Below are 21,495 nucleotides of genomic sequence, written 5' to 3'. Positions count from 1 at the left end.
TATTGTTTTGTGTACTGTTAATGTCACTAAACAGTCATCATTTTAGCAACACTTTTCGAAGTAAAAGTGGGGCTATTATCAATACAACTTTGATTCGCCAGTATCGCAGGAGCGGGCGATGGTTTATCGTTTTGTTGAAGTTTATGACAGAATGTCGGACTATTTCTTGCCGCACGAAAACGTGCTTTGGTTCTAACAAGTATCATATTTAGAATAACGAGTTTTTTCATGTACTGCTTGCCCAGTTGTAAACCCTCACTTTGCCAAAATGTTATAAGCTGTCTATTTACAGTTAACCAAATTTCGAGATAAAAATATTTTATAAACAAAACCCAGAATCTTACAGGCCCATTTTGTCTCAGAAATGATTTTATTTTTTTCTCAAAATTTTTTATTTCTATTTTGGTGAATATTATAGTATCCAAAGAGATGCTCATTGGCCAATTACCCTGAACCATCTTTTTCATCTGTTGCCTTTTCTTGATCAGTAAGGTTATAGTAAATTAGTATATTGTACGGAAGTTTACATTTTGGTTTTAAGACATATTATTTCACATGTATCACTATTATCCTCTGATAGCTTCTACGTTTTCTAAAACCATTATGTCAACATTAAGTTAACATTACAAAATTGATCTTTGCCCTTTTCTTAAGAAGTAAAAATGTATTTGTTTCTGAGGTATAATGTGCATTATAGTAGGGTTAAACTGTTGGATTCCACAGATTGGCTTGGTACTGGTCTTTTTGTTCAGAATTTTCCTTACCGCTGAAATTATTGTTACAAAGAGTTTCATGTAATTACGTATTTTTCTTATTTACCATCACACTTTGACGCGTATTTTTCTTATTTACCATCACACTTTGACGCAAGAAATAAAACTTTGTTGATAACATGAACTACGATGCAATAGTTTAAAAAAAGGATAATTCACTAGTTAAATAACTTTGCAACGTAACGTCATATGCGTCATACAAACATAGTTTAACCATATGTGTGTCCATGGAAAGATGATAACGACTCGTAATTATGGCATGTAAAAAATAAGGTTATAATTTTATTATATCCGAGAAGCTTTATAACTAAATTAACTGGACTCGTTGAAAATAACAAACATTATTTTATGCTACTTTAAAAATAAATTCAGTATTGAACCCACATTTAACCAAGATCCTCTAATGTATCTATTTTAAAAAAGTATTTGCAAAATAGTTCTTATTTTACACATAGGTTATAGAATAAGAATTCCTAAATTGTCAAACGCCTTACTAGCAGTTTCGATGATTTTACATATTAGATGATGGCGATTTTTTAATTTCTTTTTTTTTTTTTTTTTTTTTTTTTTGAAGTTTTGTAATAATTATATGTGATGAAAATTATCTCCAATCTTGTGGATGAGATGTGTAATACAAGTTAAATTATGGGAATAAATTCCAATCATTAAGCATATCTATATGTTTTCTGTAAACAAATACAAATGTATCATTTTCCTTTGATATGTAAATATATGTACACAATTATGATGAAATGGGTCATGTTTTATGAGAAATAACATCACAATCTTCTTTATATTATATGTACAATATGCTAAAAGATAAAAATTAAATACATCTATTATTTACATTGTTTGTTGTTGTAACTGATGTTGAGGATGATGTTGCCATATGATGATGTTGCCATACAGTATGCGACACCTTTGCAATTTTAATAGTAAAAGAATATGTCAGAAGAGTTATAATTTTTTTATACGACACTGCATAATTTTATCTCAAATGATTTAGCTGATTTGCCAAAGACGAAGCAACAATTCAGTGTTATAGAGCAAAAGGGCATGAAACAGGGCATAACAATAATGGTTTCAGTGGCCAAATTACGAAACGATTATGACACAATGACAGACAGGCGCTCCAGTGCACGTCTAACACATCAAACTTTTAATAATTCTATACAGCTGAGTCTGTAATTGTCACCTTTTGTTTTGTTTTCATCATTGCTCACTTAGGATCCCCCACTTTCAGACAATATTTACAAGACCTTGGCATTAAAAAAACAGTTACTGTTTATCTTTCTCACACACGTCTTATTGTCACATTGAAGATTCCATGATTACCATGTTTCTAAACTCATAATTTTCACCATTTTTGTGTTAAAATGTTGCTTTCTGCTTAAGCCGGTGCTAGGGGGCTTTGACGGTCTCTTGCATTTTCCAGAACCATCATGAACATGCTCAATCAAACTGAGCATGCAACATTTTCAATTTTGCCGTGTTGGGCTTTCGTTAGGGATGCTGTTTTTCTCTATTTTAAAGTAGACAATTACAAAATTCTGGAAACAAAGTGATCCCTCGGAACCATTAATCACAACAAAATAACATAAGAATTGCAGACTCGGTTTGATTGAGTCTGTACATGAGGGATAATGAATAGGTGCAACATCCCTCACGCCCCCTAGAAGCGGTACTCAATTCTCAACACTTTATAGTGTTGGTATCAATGATCCCGAAGGACAAGAAAATATAACAACAAATATGATAAACAAGATCAACAAGGAAAGGCGGCGTTCAATGAACGCAACCCCCATATGACCCAGCAACAAGAACCAATGGCAAGGAGCCAAGGCGGACCCTAAACATAAAAAGGGCAGGGCAACGACACGTTAATCATTAAATGATAAATAATTTGTAACTGATTAGGAATTCAAAGAAAATAATAATAGGCCCATAAAGGGGACAGGAGACCGGGGGAAGGGGGAGGGGGTGTTAATCAAAGAAATAAAAACTAGAGGGGGGGGAAGGGTTAATCAAAGAAATAAAAACTAGAGGCAATGGGAAAGATACTTACCGTAGACGAGAAAACAACAAGGGACACAAGCAAAAGTGTCGCCAAAACAGTATGAAACAACATAGAGATACATCTGAGGAACACAGTAGGGCGCCGCCTTGGAACGGTAGCAGCATAATAATGACTGCTGGGGAGTTTAAACCAGTTAATGGTGCACCAAACCTCGCTCTTAGCCCCACCATGTTCCTATAAACGAGACAGTGTAAATAAAATGAATCCCCGCCGAGTGAAATTCTAACAGTTGTCATGGTTACAAAAGGTTAAATAAGTAAAAACTGAAGTGAAGTACGGGGCAACTTTTTACGGCTGCCTACGGCACTTGACACCTGCTGTTTTGAAATGCAATGTTAAGGGGACAATATAAATCAGTCCCTCAAGCCACAATCCGGGAAAAATATTATCTTTAGATGATAGGCCAGCATTTTCCAGATGAAGTCCGGATTAGAAACTTTGAGACATACTCTGACATTGCTAAAATTTTTAAAACAAGGGCTATCCATTTGTCATGTTAGCTTTTGAACTGATCTGTAATTGACATTTTAATGGTATATATACTGTTTTAGTTTTACGATGCACCACGAAGTTTTGGTCTCATTGCACCCAAACTGACGGCGTGGCCGAGTGGTTAACGCGTCGGACTAGTAATCTAAGGATTGCTTACCGCGTGGGTTCAAACCCTGTCAGGGGCAAGCCGTTGTTTCCTTGAGCAAGAAACTTTACATTCATTGCTTAGTACTGGTTGGTTCCAGGAACGGATTCGAGAGTGTTTCAATAAGCTTATAGCTTCCAACACAATCGAACTAAAATAAATTTGTATAAACTAAACTGAAAAGATGATTTGGCAAACATCGGATGTTAAAAACTTTAAGAAACACCAATGGTCAAAACTACCTCACTTGCTGGAGCAACGAGATACATAGAATCTAGTAATTAGAACCAATTTAGTCGCGATCACACTGGGTTTAACGGTGACTGTAATTCTGATGCCTCCACCCGTAAGACGCATGGGGCATATATAGTTCTAAAGGCTGATTGTTGTCTGTACTGGTCGTAAGGGAATATTCAGTTGCTCTGAGTGACTGTAGAATATCGACGTCCACCAAGTGTTCATACAGGAGTAATTCGTTTAAACATAGTCTTTAAATTGTAGAAGTGGGGACATAAATGTCGTCAACAAGGTAGTTGAAAACCAAATATTTTATTTAATCTGTTTATCAGATATAATGGAACGAGACACATACCAAACGCTTCCTATTCAATCCACAACACTTAAATTATTTGAATCTTGAAGAACTTGCACCATATAACGACAGAATCGGACGGAATGAAGTATTCCTAAATAAAACAAACTGTATCAACCATTATTTGATTTTTTTTTCTCTTCTGAAGTCTGACCGTGATTCAGCCAGACATTAATATAATTTGAGAAGGTGAATTCATGTTAATTCTGCGGCCAACCAATAATATAAATTTTTATTGAAATGTTTGACGAGGATATCTTTAACGAGCGTGTCTAGATTATGAAATTCTCCCACAATTTCTGATATTTCTTCCCGCACCTTACGAAACAGGTTAACAAGATTTTCTACAGTTTTCAAATCAAAACGTAAATAGTGAGCAGGTGTCGCTTTCTTAAAACCCACGAAAGTTATTTGATATTATTAATTCCGTTTTATATTGGAGATATATTCAATGTACACGAAGTCGCTTATTAAAAGTTATAACCGGATTTTAATTTAAACCGACATGTTCACAATGAATGGGGAAAAACGTAACACTAGAAATGGAAGAAATACTAGGAAAACGGTTATTTAAAAAAATATTATGGCAAATAAGAGAAATATATAAAAGATCAAACCGTTCTGAATTAGTTACAACAATATTATGTTTATGATTTCTCAAGTGCTTATAAGAGAGCATATTTTGTTCCCCTAGATTAAAATGACTTAAAGTTTATAAATTTCACTTTATGTTCCAATTTCTGTCTTTGTTTTATTGAAATGAATACTTGTCAGAGAAAAGTGTTTTGTGGTAATGTTAGTCTCTAAAGAAAAGTAATACCATACCAATCTTGAGTTAGTTTGTTTATGAAATCTATGAAATAGCGTAATCGATTTGTTATGGTTTAAATGAATAGTTGATTAATGAAATAGATTGTGGACTACTAATTATTCCCGTTGGTAACATAATAACGTCTTAACGTTACGTGAATTGTATATAGATCGATAACGTGCATTCATTGAATGCCGCCCTACCTTAATTATATTTACCTTCTTATTTTCTTTAAGCTCCTCTTGCTGAGTGGTAACATATTCTGATTTAGAATAGCTAACAATCGAAATATAGGTAAGGTCGATGGTTCATGCCCTGTCTGAAATAATGCACAAATGGGCAAGCCCTTGATTGTTGACCTGAGATACATTTCAAGAAAATGTCACAAATATTCAATGCACATATCAGTAATAAGATCACATTAGATTGCTATTTTTCCCCTTAACTGATTGAATTTCAAACATTTGTAGTTGTCGCTGAGCAAAATATATAAATATGCCAAATATCAAAGTTCATGGTATTTAAATGTCACACAAAGATACTTAAATGTGTTTTAGGCTATGTTATTCTATTTATATTAGGTGATGCCAAAAACAAATAACAACTGTGCATTACATATTTCATACAAGAGGACTATTCAGCGTTCCCTCTTTATAAACTTAGTATCCCAAAGGATCAAAATCCCGAACTAATCTGTATGAATCAAAGTTTTCACAACGACTGCTAATGAACCGTATCTTACTACTTATAAATGAATTAATACCTTAACTGATTGTGAATGAAGTATGTAGCGATTACCCGAATACTCGGATATTTGCGATTTAGATCTTGCCGATACGGATCTGGTATTAGTCAGTCCTTAGATCGATTGGTCGCGATTTTCACCTTTACTAATAAAACAATCCTAATAACTAAGCCCTTTTGAGACTATTGTAAATGTATATGAACACATGTTTTTTGCGATTTCTTTTCGGTCATCATAAGTCACACTGTCACCATATAAGATTTAAACTGTCAAAACAGCAGCTTGAATATGCAATCAAACACAAAAAAAATATAGATCATAAAAATAACAGAGAATTTATGTAAGCTGTTTAAATAACATTTTATCTTCTGATGAATATTTAGATTCCCTATTTTGTAATTGAGGTTGTATACCACACTTAAGTGAAATAATATATATGCTTAAAAACAATTTTCAAATATCGAAGACTATGTAAAATATGTACTGCAAATATTTGTACATATTATATGTAATCATTAAGATATATGCATTCATTTCTTTTTAAAAAATTTAACTTGATGAAAAATAATTTCTATTACCTCCCTTTATTTACATGAAATATCAAATTCGGTAATATCTTTATAAATAATGATTTTTGGAACTTACAAAATTGATCTTCATGAATCTTAATTTGAGCATCATATTCTGAATAACAACAGTTCCGATATTATACCGGGTGCTTATTTTACTTTGTGGTAAAAATCTTTTAGTTTAACGAACAAAACAAATTACCGCTAGCATTGGAAATATGTTTATGTTATTTGACATGATATATCTTATATAAATATATTATTATTTCTAATAAGAGAAAAGTAAGAATATGGCACTCCTGTATTCAAGCAAAGAGTTAAAGCCTTTCTTGTTGAAAACGTTTCAAAAATATTATTTTAGATTAATGGACTTTATAAATCTGCTAAGAGCAAACGGAAAAAAGCTTCACATCAGATGCCATGAAATTTCCTCTTACATAAACAATCAGGACATTAAAAGCAAGGAGTGTAATATAATTTATGTCTTCATTCCACTTATTTTATCTGCAACGTAGCAAAATATCAATCTTTTCTGGACGTTAACAATACATTACTGCTTTGTTTACAGGAAGTAGAATATTGAAGCAATACTTAAACAAGTTCTCTTATGGTGAAATATTACAGTTATAATGGAAGAGTCGAGGCACAGATATTAAACAATTCAATTAAAGTGATGTTTTAACTTAAAACATCACCATTCTTTAGTTAAGAAGGTTTTTTCCCTTTTTTTCATAATATCTAAGCTATATTGAAATACGAAAGATGTTCCTGTACATGCGAACATGCCCATATTTTATTTAAGTTTATGTTTCAATTAGTGTTTTGGTAAATAGCTTATCTGCTACATAATCAGTTTATTTAAATACGTTTTACAATTTTGATTTAAATCATTAAATAAAAAACAACACTACACAAGTATTATAACAATTTGACGTCACATCAACTGCTTTATGTAAAATCATATACAAACAACTTACATATCTACCATTCTTACTTGGGATATGTGATAAAATAATTATATTTATATAGATCCAGTAGTGAACATTCAATATTATGCTCACCAGAGGCTCGTTTATGTTTCAATAATTGTTCTATTCATACACTCATTTATCATTCATTTATACACTCATTCAATATCCTGTAAATAAATGTACGAATAAGCGTGTTATGGAGTCGACCCTTTATTTTATAGAATTATCAAAACTCTCGATTTCAAAAACAAAAAGTGTAGTAAAACAACATTTCCCCACTAAGTAATATATTTTTTTGAACGATTTGACACTTGATATTTGGGACAGCAGATGCTGCAGACGTAGATCAAAACAATAAATTTGTTTCACTTAAGAATAATTTATGTATTTTCATCATTTTCAAAACATTGCAACACAATATTTTAACTGCATCTAAGGGATTTGACTTTACCGAGGAAGTCATGTTTTGCACATTAGTTTTTTTTGCTGATATATAATTACTGGTATGGTATCATGATCATTAACAATTATAAAACATTATTTACACAGTTTTGTGTTATCCTTAATATCGCTTGCGATTCATTAAGATGTACTGGTGATAATTCGTGTTTTATATTAAAGTTTTTCAACATCATCTGCAGGGGACAATTTATAGCAGAAAATAGCGACTAATTATAAGATACATAAGTTAATAATGGTACTTTTAAAATACCCGCACATGTCTCTTTTTTCAACATTAAGGATTCCATTTTAGGTTTTCAGTTCTGAATTATGTTTGTAATCCAAGTTTTAGCAATTCCGATTTTTTCTATTTAATATTCTGATCGGAAACCTAAATTCAAATCAAATGTCAAAAAAAATGTTTGCTTTAATGATTGAGAATTAAATACGAGCAACAGGCAATTGATAGTAAAGAAATAAAATAAACCCTTTGTTTGGTATTGAATGAAAACTGATTTAAACTCAAAGGGAATAGACAAGAGGAATCATTATCTATAGTTGCAAAAGATAATTGAGCCGCGTAACGACAAAACCAACATAGTGGGTTTGCGACCAGCATGGATCCAGACCAGCCTGCACATCGGCGCAGTCTGATCAGGATCCATGCTGTTCGCTTACAGACCCTATAACAAGTAAAGAAATTGATAACGAACAGCATGGATCCTGATCAGATTGTGCGGATCTATGCTGGTCGCAAACCCACTATGTTGGTTTTGTCGTGACGAGGCTGAATTAGATTTTGTCTAGCATTTTGTTAATCATAGATCTTTTACCACGTCGTTGTAGACATAATTAGGGATTTGTACAACCTAGACTCTATAAACATTTTCCCTGATATAAAATCAATTAAACCACAATATTTCAATATAATTGCAATTATCATGATTCTGTATTTTTCAAATTGCAAATTAGGCAGGTCCTGCCTCGAACTGTTAGTTGTTATTTTTCAAGTGAGTTAAAAAATGAAAACGAAAGACTTCTGTGGTAAAATGCAAGGACTATACGGCATAGCTGTATCGTAATTATTCTGTACAGTGGGATAAATGTTATACATCGATGCAAACCTTTTGTAAGCCACAAAGATGAATAAATTCATTTGATAGGAACAGGGCATCATCTAAAATTAAAGTACAAAACAAATGAAATCTATTTTTAAATAGGATTGTACTTTTAGTTGCAATATAATTGATAGTACAGTCATTAACTATTTTCTCACTCTTAAGATACATTTCGTATTATAGGGCATGGCATGTCTGAATTTATAACATATTTGGTTTCTGAGCAATAATGAAACACTTTGTTTGAATATGTTTCAATGTATTTTTTTATGAGTAATGACAATAACAAATCACATTGAACAAAATAGATGTTACAAAATTGGTAACATAACAGTATACATTAAACCTAATAAATTGAAATATAATACCAGTTTTCAAAACAAAGCTGTTACGACATTTGAAAGGAAACACAATCGCTGGCATTTTTGTGGTAGTGTCAACTTGCCATATTTCTTGTTAATCTTCATAGCACAATGTTCTTTTCATTTTTACAGATTTATCTTTCAGATATCTTTGTCAAACTGTATTCAACTAAACAGTGCAATTTTATGTCTTCGTATGAATAAAAGAATATTCCTTTACTTGAATTTTTGGTTATTCTCTTTCATTTTACACGTTGGGCACAAAACTTGTAACATACACTTGTGCGACGTTATTGACTCTTTTAAACCGATTCCAAAAAATATATAATATATCAACATATATATCTCAACAAGACCTAGTGCAAATTTGAAACTAAGTCATATTTGTTAAGAAACTAAGTCACCCGATCAGATCTTGGGTAAACTTTTGTAGAACTGAGATCACCTTTTACGCAGTTCAATTGAAACAAAGAATGTGTGTCTTCACAAACTCCAAATGCAGGCATACACCATACCTCAGGTGAGGGGACTCGGGGCCCAAGGGCCCTCTTGTTTTATTTAATTGATTATTCATAATTTTTTCCATGTTCTATTTTTTCTGATATTTTATAATTAATATCTTGCATTCATAAAAGCAAGAAATATGATAAACAAGATCAACAAGGAAAGGCGGCGTTCAATGAACACAACCCCCATATGACCCAGCAACAAGAAACAGTGGCAAGAAGCCCAGGCGGACTACACAATATTATGATAACACAAAAAATGCAATTATAATAATTTTTAGCTACGTCAAAGCAGTTGCAATATCTTCCCCAACAAATTGCAAATGTGGGGGGAAAATCGAATAAATAGTTACATACAGACCTACTAGACAAATAGTTTCTCCCTATTTATAGCATTCTTAACGTGAATTCACGGATGAATTTGGCTGACATGTACAGCTTTTCACAATATTAATGGCCTTTTCATTATCAAGCATTCTTCTTAAAATTATATTAGTACATAGAGATATTATAACAATTTCAAGAAATTATATTAGCGCATGGATATTATGCAAGCAATTATATTAAGTCAATATATCAAGATACCATTACTGCAATTTAAGTCTCGACGGGGGAAATGAAGTTTTCTTGATAGAAAAAGGCTATATTCAGACCCTGTTATTTTATCTTTTCAATAACGGCACACACTGTAGCCTGGTCTTTAAAAGCTTTTATCAGATAAAACTATAATTATGGTTGCAAATTGATTTTCTGCGGATAAAATGAATGCACGTATACAAAGTAAATATTAAAGACACATGAAAAATGTAGAATTAAATGTTGCATCTAAAATGCCTCGTAATGGTCAGATCAGTTTAAATTTATTCTCCTTCACACGGTACAGTTAAAGGGATACTCAGGCAAAATAATGGCAAAAATATAAAAATGATTTTCTGTACTCAAATCACCCTAAAATGACATTCTTAAAGTCCCAACATGAATTTCTGTATAAATTCTATATAATTGTGGTTTGAAGTTTAAATATATCTATATATGTTGAACGAAATTTTGACGCGAACAGAATCACCGAATAGTTTAAAAACAAGTCATGCGATATGAACAAACCCTGGAAGTTACAATAACAAATATTGTGGATATTGTATGATTGAAACAAGTCTAAGTAATTGATTTGACATGTTTTTTAACGTTTCCAGAGTACAGAGTGGCAACTATTGTGAAATTTAAGCGCTCTAACCTGACCCACGCGGGTCAAGTTAGGAAAACACCATTTTATTCTTTATATGGAGAAAAGTTTTGTTCCTTTGACTGTTTAGTGTACTAGTATTCATTTTGAGGACATTTACAGAATAATGAATGAAAATTTCAAAACTAAGAAATGAAAATTTTGCATGTGTCTCCCTTTAACCTAGTTATTATATATATGCCTGCTTCTTTATAAATAATATGCTATGTAGTTATACTAGAAATCAGAAATGTACTTAGTAAACTGTACCAGATATCCCATTTCAATTTTATACAGTGATATATAATCTAGTAATAGTTTCACCCACTTTTAGTCTCGAATAATGCAACAAGATAAATATATTTTTGTTTATGTTCTTGTAAGTACATGTTTAATGTCTTAAATTCTGGGACAAGTATTCATTTATCAAACTTAGTGTATGATATTGGCTCGTAAGTGTGCACCCCGATAGATAGGTGCGAATAACAATTTATTTTTTTCTAAGGAAATAGATAAAAGCCTGTTGAATAATATATATGAATATTTTCTTTTTGTCTAAGTAATTAATCTTTTCTAGAAATCATGTGGATTTTCTAATTCTAAGATGATAAATGAATAAACCGTAGAAAACTCATTGTATTTAGTTTCAAGTTCTAAATTACTGTTGTTTAAAATTGACAATTTTACTGTGGTTATTTATTATTTTGAAAACAAATTATTGGTGGTAGTGGAATATGTCACTCGTTCCTTTTTAAAACTTTCCAGTAAAAAAAACTCGTTTAATTCAATGACATTTATTTTATAGAAATTGCTGTTAAATCATAATCATGAAACAAAGACTTCATCTATTACATTGTAGTAGCTGTACATCATTGTTTTTTTTTAACTTAATTTAAGCAAGAATTATTTTGCTGAGGTATTTAATATCAGATAATTTTATTTCCAAGGAATTTTTAGGGACACTTTTTATGCTTGTTATGATTTCTGTAAAAAAATATCATTTCCCTTAATGTAACTCTGTACACCATTATGATAATTAAGTTAATGTTTCATGATAAATAACTTTCTTGTATATTATATTATGTGCAATATGCTTATCGATGCATACAAAATATTATTTTGATATTATATTAATATATGTTTCCTCCTGTAGAAATGACACTCATATGTTCATTAATAATTTGAAAATCGACAAGAACATACAAGATGCTGATAACCTGAAGAAAATAGCTGACAACGAATGTCCTCCTTTCAATTGGACTAAATACAAAAAATATTATTACGGGTTATATGTGCTGACATTTGAACAGAATTCAGACAGATATCAACGTAAATCGAGAAGATAAAGGTTTCTGCGCGGCCAACCAATAAAGCTTGTATTGAATAGGTGATGAATATATTTTAACAAACGTGTCTGATTATTAAATCCACTCACAATTTCTGATTAAAGAAGAAAACTTAAACTCCGTGTGAAAAAGTATAAAATGGTATACAATATGCACTGCAATTTTGAAAAGTTAAATGTAAATGGTGAGTAAATTACAATATCTTAATTATGCCAAAACAAAAACGGATATTGCAGAAACTTTGGCTAAAACATTTGAAAAGAACTCTTCTTTCAATTATTCAAATGAATTTCAACAACACAAATGTAAAGCTGAGAAAGAACATATTAATTTTACTTCAAGAAATGACGAAAACTATAATTCCCTTTTCTCTATTGACGACTAAATTTATTTAATTAAAACTACAAAAGATAGTGCTGCAGGCCCGGACGAAATTTATTACCAGTTTTTTAAACATCTACCGCCCCAATCTCTTGACTTGCTTCTTGAAATTTTTAACAGAATTTGGGTTTCTGGTGAATTTCCTAACACTTGGAAAAATGCGTTGGTTATTCCTATCCCTAAACCTGGAAAATATTCAACTGACCCTACAAATTATCGCCCAATTTCACTAACAAGTTGCCTCTGCAAAACATTAGAGAGAATGATAAATAACCGGTTAGTTTGGTATCTAGAAAATAATGGAATTATTACTAATTTTTCAGTCAGGTTTTCGTAAACAGCGAAGTACAAACGATCATCTTGTACGACTTGAAACTTTTTTATAGAGAAGCCTTTGTAAATAAACAACACCTGGTATCAATTTTTCTTTGATCTTGAGGAAGGCTAACGATACTACTTGGAAATATGGTATCCTAAAAGATCTAAAGGATGCTGGACTTAAAGGCAGACTTCCTCTTTTCATTTCTGGATTTTTAAATAATAGGCACTTTAAAGTAAGATTTGGTTCAACTTTTTCTGAGGATCACCAACAAGAACAAGGTGTTCCTCAAGGAAGCATACTTTCTGTTACACTTTTTGGCCTTAAAATAAACAATATTGCTAGCGCTCTTACACCAGGCATAGATTGTTCTCTATATGTAGATGATTTTCTTATCTGCTATCGATCGAAAAGTATGAGAACAATTGAAAGCCAACTTCAACAAAATTTAGATAAAATCCAAAAGTGGGCAATAGAAAATGGTTTTAAAGTTTCAAAGTCAAAAACTCAATGTGTTCATTTTTGTCGATTGCGGAAACACAAAAATGAACCTGAACTTTACATATCTGGTTCTAAAATTCCAGTAGTTGATGAAGCTAATTTTTTTAGGAATTTTATTTGACAAAAAACTTTCTTTTATACCACATATTAAACATTTGAAAACTAAATGCCTTGAAGCTTTAAATTTTTTTCTTAAGGTTTTATCAAGTACAAATTGGGGATCAAATTCTTCCACATTACTGAAATTATACAGAAGTCTTATCCGATCAAAATTAGATAATGGTTCTGTAGTAATATGGGGTCTGCAAGAAAAATCATATCTTCAAATGCTAGATACCATACATCACAAGGGTTTACGGTTAGCTTTTAGGTGCATTTCGCACCTCACTTGTAGAAAGTCTTATATGCGGAAGCTGGGGAACCATCGCTTCAACGTCGTCGAAAAAAGCTATCACTTCAATATGCAACTAGAATTTCATCAAATAGCAAAAATCCAGCCAAAATATTATATTTTCAAACCAAGTTATATTGAAAAATTTGTTAACAAAACCAAAGGAAATTAAAACCATTAGGCCTTCGTTTTAAAGATGATTTAGATAAACTTAAAATTAATCCTGTCAGTATCCTTCAAAATGACGATGAGGATGTTTCCACCTTGGACTTCTAATTCCCCTGAAAAAAAATATTAACCTTTCAAATATAAAAAAGTCATCAAATTCACATGAACATTTCAAAGAGACATTTGTAGCAACTAAGGAAGAACATGAAAATTTTATATACATATTTATACGGACGGTTCAAATAGAAGGTTGCAAAGTATGTGCGGCTGTGTTTGAAAATAATTTTACATCTAGTATGCAGGTTACCAGATAATGCATCATTTTTACTGCTAAAGCAAAAGCTATCGATTTAGCATTGTCATACATAGCCACAGCATACCCACGATAAATTTGTGATATATTTTCTGACTCGCTGTCTGTTTTAATATCCATTAAAAATAAAAAATCTGACAATAACATGGTAAAGAAACTTCTTTTACGATTTCATGATATACTAAAAACAAAATATGTTAAATTATATTGGTTCCAAGTCATACGAGGAAATGAGAAAAGTAGATGCTTTAGCTAAACCAATCATTAAAATTTTCAAAAAAGCTGACTTATTGTTACCTGCTTGTGATTTTTAGACCGGCTATAAATAAACTCGTATCATCTGAATGGAAAGCAAATTGGGAACAATGCCGGTTTTAATAAACTTCACACGATATAAACCCATCTCTTGTTGTGTCACCATCTCTATCTCTGTCAAACCGCCCGTGATCAAACAGTTCTTCTTCGATGCAATGGGACACACTAAAAATTACCCATTATTATCTCCCTACAAATGACAAATGCCCCTTTCGGGTGTAGGTTTTGTAATGAAAATTTTACTGTCAAGCATTTTCTTCTTGAATGTCAATTGATTTTTTCACAGGCCCGTAATAGATTTTATTCTGTAAATTCACTCAAAGAACTTTTTAATACAATTCCATCAAAAAACATAATTGATTATTAGAAAGAGATAAACTTGTATTCTAGGATCTAATTGGTTCGTTTCTATTGTCATTCACAAAGTTTAACATAACATTTTAAGCCCATAATAGCATTCGGCACGGTATGGCCAGTTATGTGTTGACGTGCCGTAAAAATCCAAACAAACAAACAAAAACAATATCTTAAAACCCCCACGAAGGTTGCATGATATTATTAATTCTGTTTGTCATTATTATAAAAATACGACATTCTCGCAAGATTTTATCTAGGTATATGACTTTATGTTATGTTATTTATTATCAAAATTATATTTTATCAACATTATACTTATTTTTTCATAAAATTTCCTTGTCACTTGCAAAAACATCAATATTACGACTGTAGAATGAAGCATATGCCTACGACTGTACATAAATACATATCAAAATTACATTCATGCAACTCCGTCACACGAAAAATGGCTGCAACACAATAAGCCTACTTTATATCTGTATTTTCTATCGTCTTCTTAACCAAACAATTGTAACACGTTACTTTGTGGAAAGATGAAATGATGTCACAATGTATAAGGTTGAGGGAAAAGATGATAATAACGTATTAACCGTTGGCTCTCAACCAAGTTCAGTTTTCATGAGCCTGTTCATGGACGGTAGTGGTGACTGCAATGCACTTTGCATTTACTTCTGTAACAAATACAAAATATAACTTTGAAACATCTGCAAATGTAGGTATAATGTAGTATACAGGTAACTTATGTGATATAAGATGAATAAATTTTTCCTTAATTTGATTTCAAAAATGTGTATTTTATTAACTTTTTATAATGTTACACTGTTAAACATGGCAATTTATCCTTTCCTTAAAATAAACATGTATAGGAATTGCTTTAATTTGCTCATATCTGCATTTTTTTTAAATTTAGATATCAAGAGATTTGAATTTTTTTGAATTGTGGTTTTAAGAGTTGAACATATACATTATAATTTACAGAATTTGATGAAAATGTTCTTTGTGACTTTATATTTTTCAGAAGATAATCCAGAGCAATTATTATATACTGTATGATTGAACAATGGGGTATAATTTGGATTTTGAGGCCGGCAAACCATGTCAATTTACTATGGAGAGATAACCAACTTAGAAAAAACACAGAAGGAAGAGAATATTTAGAATTTTGCCGTAAATATCATCCTAAATTGAAATTATTTTACTAGTTATTTTTTTCCATAATTCATCTCAAAGCAGTTTGTTGGTACTTTGATAGAAAAAAATGTAGAGATGACACAGGGTGTTTGTCCATCAAAAGAAAGGCTGAAATGTGACCGTGCGAGTGTCATTGTGTTGTGCCCAGACTTTATGTTAAATGTCATTCAGTCATGAAGGCAATATTGAAGATTTACAATAGACAAAGAGGGAAACATATTTTGGTCTTGTAAAGGCTGATTCTCTTTTGTGACCTCTGCATGTCAAAAATAAATATTGCAAGATCATCAAATATGATAAACAAGATCATCAAGGAAAGGCGGCATTCAATGAACACATACCCCACCCGACCCAGTAACATGAGCCAGTGGCAAGGAGCCCAGGAGGACAATAAAGAAAAACAGGGAAGGGCATAAGGCAGAGTAAAACCAAGACCAAAACTTGGTTGCTTTTATATGGTTGATTTGTAAAATATCTTAACTAATATAATAAATGAAAGCCAGTATAAAATATATTGTTTCAATCGTTCTTTTACAAAAGTTACAGATACGTGTATATAATTAAATAACCTGTTACCTCAGATACCTTATGCAATTTATACTGTTTACAGAGCGTAGGACAAGGACCAGAATTGGGGCCAAGTCGACAGATACTAGGAAAGTAACCCTTAAGATGATGATAGTAGTTGCCCTGTAAAGGTCTATAAAGCCTACAGAGAACATAGACCAGAGGCCCGAATGAATCCAGATTCTAGATTCCATCTGCAAAATATTAAATAACCTGTAAGCAATGTGTGGTATGCTAACATACCTGTTGGGAAAGACAGCTTGGCAAAATGATTAATTTTTAAGCCAAAAAAGGTAATCTAGAAGGTCGAAAAGATACTAACAGTGCAAGAAAAACGTTTACAACTGCTCTCATACAAGCAAACAGACCTCCCACAGAAACAGCACAGTTAGCAGGATGGGAAAAAGTACACACTGTCAACAAATACAGTGTTCCCTCTCTTGAACAGCACGCTCAAACTTGTCAGTATTGTTATGTATTTCTAATATATGGGGAATTATAGAGTGTTATTATAAGTCAATCAATATACTAAAAAGAAAAGAAAACATCCCCCAAACGTTATCGTTTAATAAAGCAACTTTGAGATATTTTTAAAAACATTATATTTATACAATAATTTTATGTTGACTAGATTTTTCTATTGGTTATATAAATTGTTAACCTGTAGTTATATTCTTTTCCTATTTATATTTTTTACAAATTGTATTATAATAGTTGACTTTGACTTTGAGTTTCTCGATATTTTATTTCGTAGAAAAGATGTCGTCTGACAAAAATCATCTTGTGTTAAACCTGAATGTTGTATATAGACTGTTTTATAGGAAAAAAAAACAGTTAATATTATGTGAAATATATGACTTGCCATAATTTATATTATTTTTCTATTGGTTCAATAAATTGTTAGTAATTAAGTGTTTTCATAATGGTCTTGATAATTGGCTTCATACAGTAATACGAGCTTTCGGCAAGTGGCCTCAGGCTTATATGACTGTCTTCAGCCAAAGAACAAGGCCATTATGAAAACACTAAATTTCAATATCTTGCATTAATGGCATTTAATGACATTTTTTTTGGAAATATGCAGTGTTGTTTTTTGTGCAAAGGTAACATTATTTAAACTTTGTGATCATTTGAATTAATTCCATAAACCCATTTGTATTCAATATAAAGGGAGTTTTATCCTTTTTTTAAGTGATTAGTTGAAAAACAGTTAATGTATGAGTACAAAGATCAACAAGGAAAGGAGTTATCCGACGAAGGCAGTCCACAACAAAACCCGACAACAACGAACCACTGACAGGAAATCCAGCATGGCACCGATGAAATATGAAAAGAAAGTTCAAAAATGTAGAATGCTGTTCACCAATCGTTGCTCTTAACAGAACGCAGTCCCACAGGACCTTCCATGAGGCACCCAGTAGGGCAAAGAAGATAGTGTCGTAAAATAGATAAATGTTTATACAATTATGGAAAGTGCTTTTATATTTAACGTCAATAGCCAACAAGACCGATTTTTAGAAGAAATTGTATAGCAATATAAATACAAAATGAAATCGTCCGTTATTATTACTAAATACGTCTATATAGATTCAATTGGCTTTTGTGTCGGTCCATTGAAAAGAATATTTATCAGAGATATATGTTCTGTGGTAACGCTAGTCATTTAAGAAAATGAACAAGAACCATACTAGGGTACGTGTGATTTCATAAAATAATTAATAATAAGCAACATTGTTAACTAATTACCCTTTAAATTAACTCTTATAGCTCATATATGCATGTGTACAAAGCAAAGTGGATTAAACATATTTTCCTGAAGTATTTCAAATATTGATACAAAAGAGAGAACGTATCATTTGGATATTCTTTTAAATCATTACTTAAAATGACAGTCGTAACAGTCTCATTTAGATTTACTAAGTTTATCAACTGATGTATTTTTAAATCTTAAAGTGAGGGAAGTGAGACTTTACTTACCATTCTAGTTGGAATTTTAAGAATTTTGTGCGCTTATCATCTTTTGCTGTGTATGTTTAATCGAGGCATGATAAAGGAAAACAACCCGTTTTTGTACCGTTGCATAATCGAAGGGCGTGATGTATCCACAAGTAACTTCATTATTTCTTCTCTGATTACATAAAGCAAGTGTAGTCCCCTTCCTTTCCTCTTTTGCTTAAGTGTTTAGTGTTTTAAAGATCTCACGCAAACAACTCGAAACTTAAAGCAAAGGAAAAACTTCATAATAAATGCAATGAAAAATCCTCCAACATCTTCAAGATTAAACGAATCGCGTTGAAGAGCTTCAATTTTTTTATTCGATTTATTCAAACTGCAAAAAGCAAAGATTTAACTATTTTGCCCGTTAACAATGCATAACTGTTTTGTTTAAAGACAGTTGGATATTCTAGCAATTCCTTAACATGCTCCTCTATATTATTATGGAATATTACAGTTATATATGATAAGGATGATTCTAGAAACAAGATATTTAGCTTTTTTCAATTTAAGGGGGAGGGGCTTCAAGTTAAAATATTTTAATTTTCGTTCAGTCAAGGATTTTGCTATATATTTTCGTTATGACTGAGCTACATCACCGTGTATATCCAGTAACGCAGGAATCGTGCAAAAGTAACGCAGAATTGTGCAATTTAGTGGCTTAAACGAGCACCTCGATATGTAAATGGATCAGTTTTATTTATTGAACACCAAATTGGAAGAAATGAATTAGCACATACGATTGCTGAGACATTATACTTCAAACCTCATTAAAACCATTTCCATGACAAGGTTTTTTTTCAAGATCATTCGTGTAAATGACGACCTGTCTGGTGTATTAATGGCGATTTTTAGTTTCGTTGATATCTTTAAATACAATAACGTACATATTATTTTATAATTTTTTTATATTCGGTGTACCTGAGACATTTTCCAATCTACTCGTGTCATATTACACCTAATTGAGCAGATAAACGTAAATGAGAACATTTTTACGAGGTACCGCCCGCCGAATTCGTGAATATAGCACTAAAGTAACAGCGGTTATCTCCTTAAAATAGCTAATTAATATTAGTTTCCTTCTATTGTTTTGCGACACTTACATGAAAATACAGAATAATGTTTAAAATATGTTAAATGTAAATATCCATTTGACGAAATACAAAAGTCCCCTTCAAAACGGTTATCGGGTTGTCTTTCTCAAGAATAATCTAAAGAAGTAAACATATTACTGAAAAATACTGTAATGCTGGTTAAAATATAATGTGAATTTTGAGGACTATGCTCAAAACAATTAACCTGAATCACTTTAAAATGATGCATCAATACTTTTAACGCATATACGTGCAAAACATGGCTTCGACCTAAATATATATTTTCATAGAGTGTGCATGCTGCTTTTTAAGTAGAAACCATGTTTTTAGGTGTTAGTGTCAATATATAAATTGTAGCATGTTTTCATTAATTATAGTGAACAACAAATAACATAGTGTATGTCTTCGATAACGCTTGCAATATATCAAGTTACATTAATGAAAATTAAAATATCAAATTTTTTTTGCAGCAGTTATATGATATAAACTGTAAATTTAAGAAATGGATTTACTAACACATTTGCAGATGTTGCTAAATTTCGAAATTCTAACATCTGATATTTCTATTTTGACCAGTTGGGAATTCAGGGATATTGTTCTTACCACTACCTTCACTCAAACCGAGCTGGCAAAACTTTGCTGTTTTGAGCTTTCTGTATGGATTATCTATCATATAAAATCTCAATCGGAATAAAATATAACGACTTTCAAATAATAGGAATATGATCCATAGAAAGAAATAGATAATTCTTCATTGGGCGAAACGGCGAAACTAATTAAAGAAAAAGAATTGAAACAAAGCATACAATATTTATAAAACTCATTGCAACGTGCGATAAACAATTGTTCATTAGTAATAATGGACTGAACAGAATTACGGAATGCATAAAATGCAACTTTACAATGTCTGTCTGGTATATGCAATAACTAATTATGAAAATATGACGCATCGTATTTGTGCAGTTAGATGATATGTTAAACTCATCTAGTAATACAAGTTGGAGCGCAAAAAATAAAACATAATATATTAAATTGTTTTTAATTTTTCTGTTATATAAGCTTTTGATGCATTGAAATTATTTATTGTGATAGTGTAAACATGATATTAAATGAATTACTTTTTAGTCATATGAAACCGATGTTTGTCAGCGTCATTCTGTGTCAGAATTTACATGTGATGTGAGGCTAAATTACTCCTGGGGAGCTTTGACGAAATGCAATTGTTTTTATTTGTGTGAATAAAATTGATTTAACCAATATTAAAAAATTATTATGGTCAATAAAGCTGATGACCTACATGAGCCGAGTAAAGCGATATGATAATAGATCTATCAATTCGAGAAAAGGATTCGTTCAAAGCATGGAGTGCGACATTAAGAGTTGCAGAGAAGATAAATGAATTTCCATTGAATCAGGAAATGCACAGTTGGGTGATTTAATGAGCAATCACAAGTCTTTCGAGTCGAGTATGGTACAATTAATGAAGTTGGTGTATTGTAGTTAATAAAGAAACTCAATGCCTCTTTACAATAATTTATACGTATTTAGTACAGCACCATACATTGCTGATATCATTTAATTCAATGTTTATGTTATTTTGCTAATAGCGGGAAATGAACTGATAAAATTGATTTTTGTATTGCAATGTATGTTAAAGCGTTTTGTTCTCGTTATTTGTACTAAATTTTACATATTGCATTGCATGTATTTAGTTTGTGCTTTACTAGTGTAAA

Source organism: Ruditapes philippinarum, unplaced genomic scaffold (assembly GCF_026571515.1).
Source record: "Ruditapes philippinarum isolate M1 unplaced genomic scaffold, ASM2657151v2 ctg2873_1_1_1_1, whole genome shotgun sequence".
Classification (NCBI taxonomy): domain Eukaryota; kingdom Metazoa; phylum Mollusca; class Bivalvia; order Venerida; family Veneridae; genus Ruditapes; species Ruditapes philippinarum.
This window is presented reverse-complemented; position numbering follows the sequence as displayed.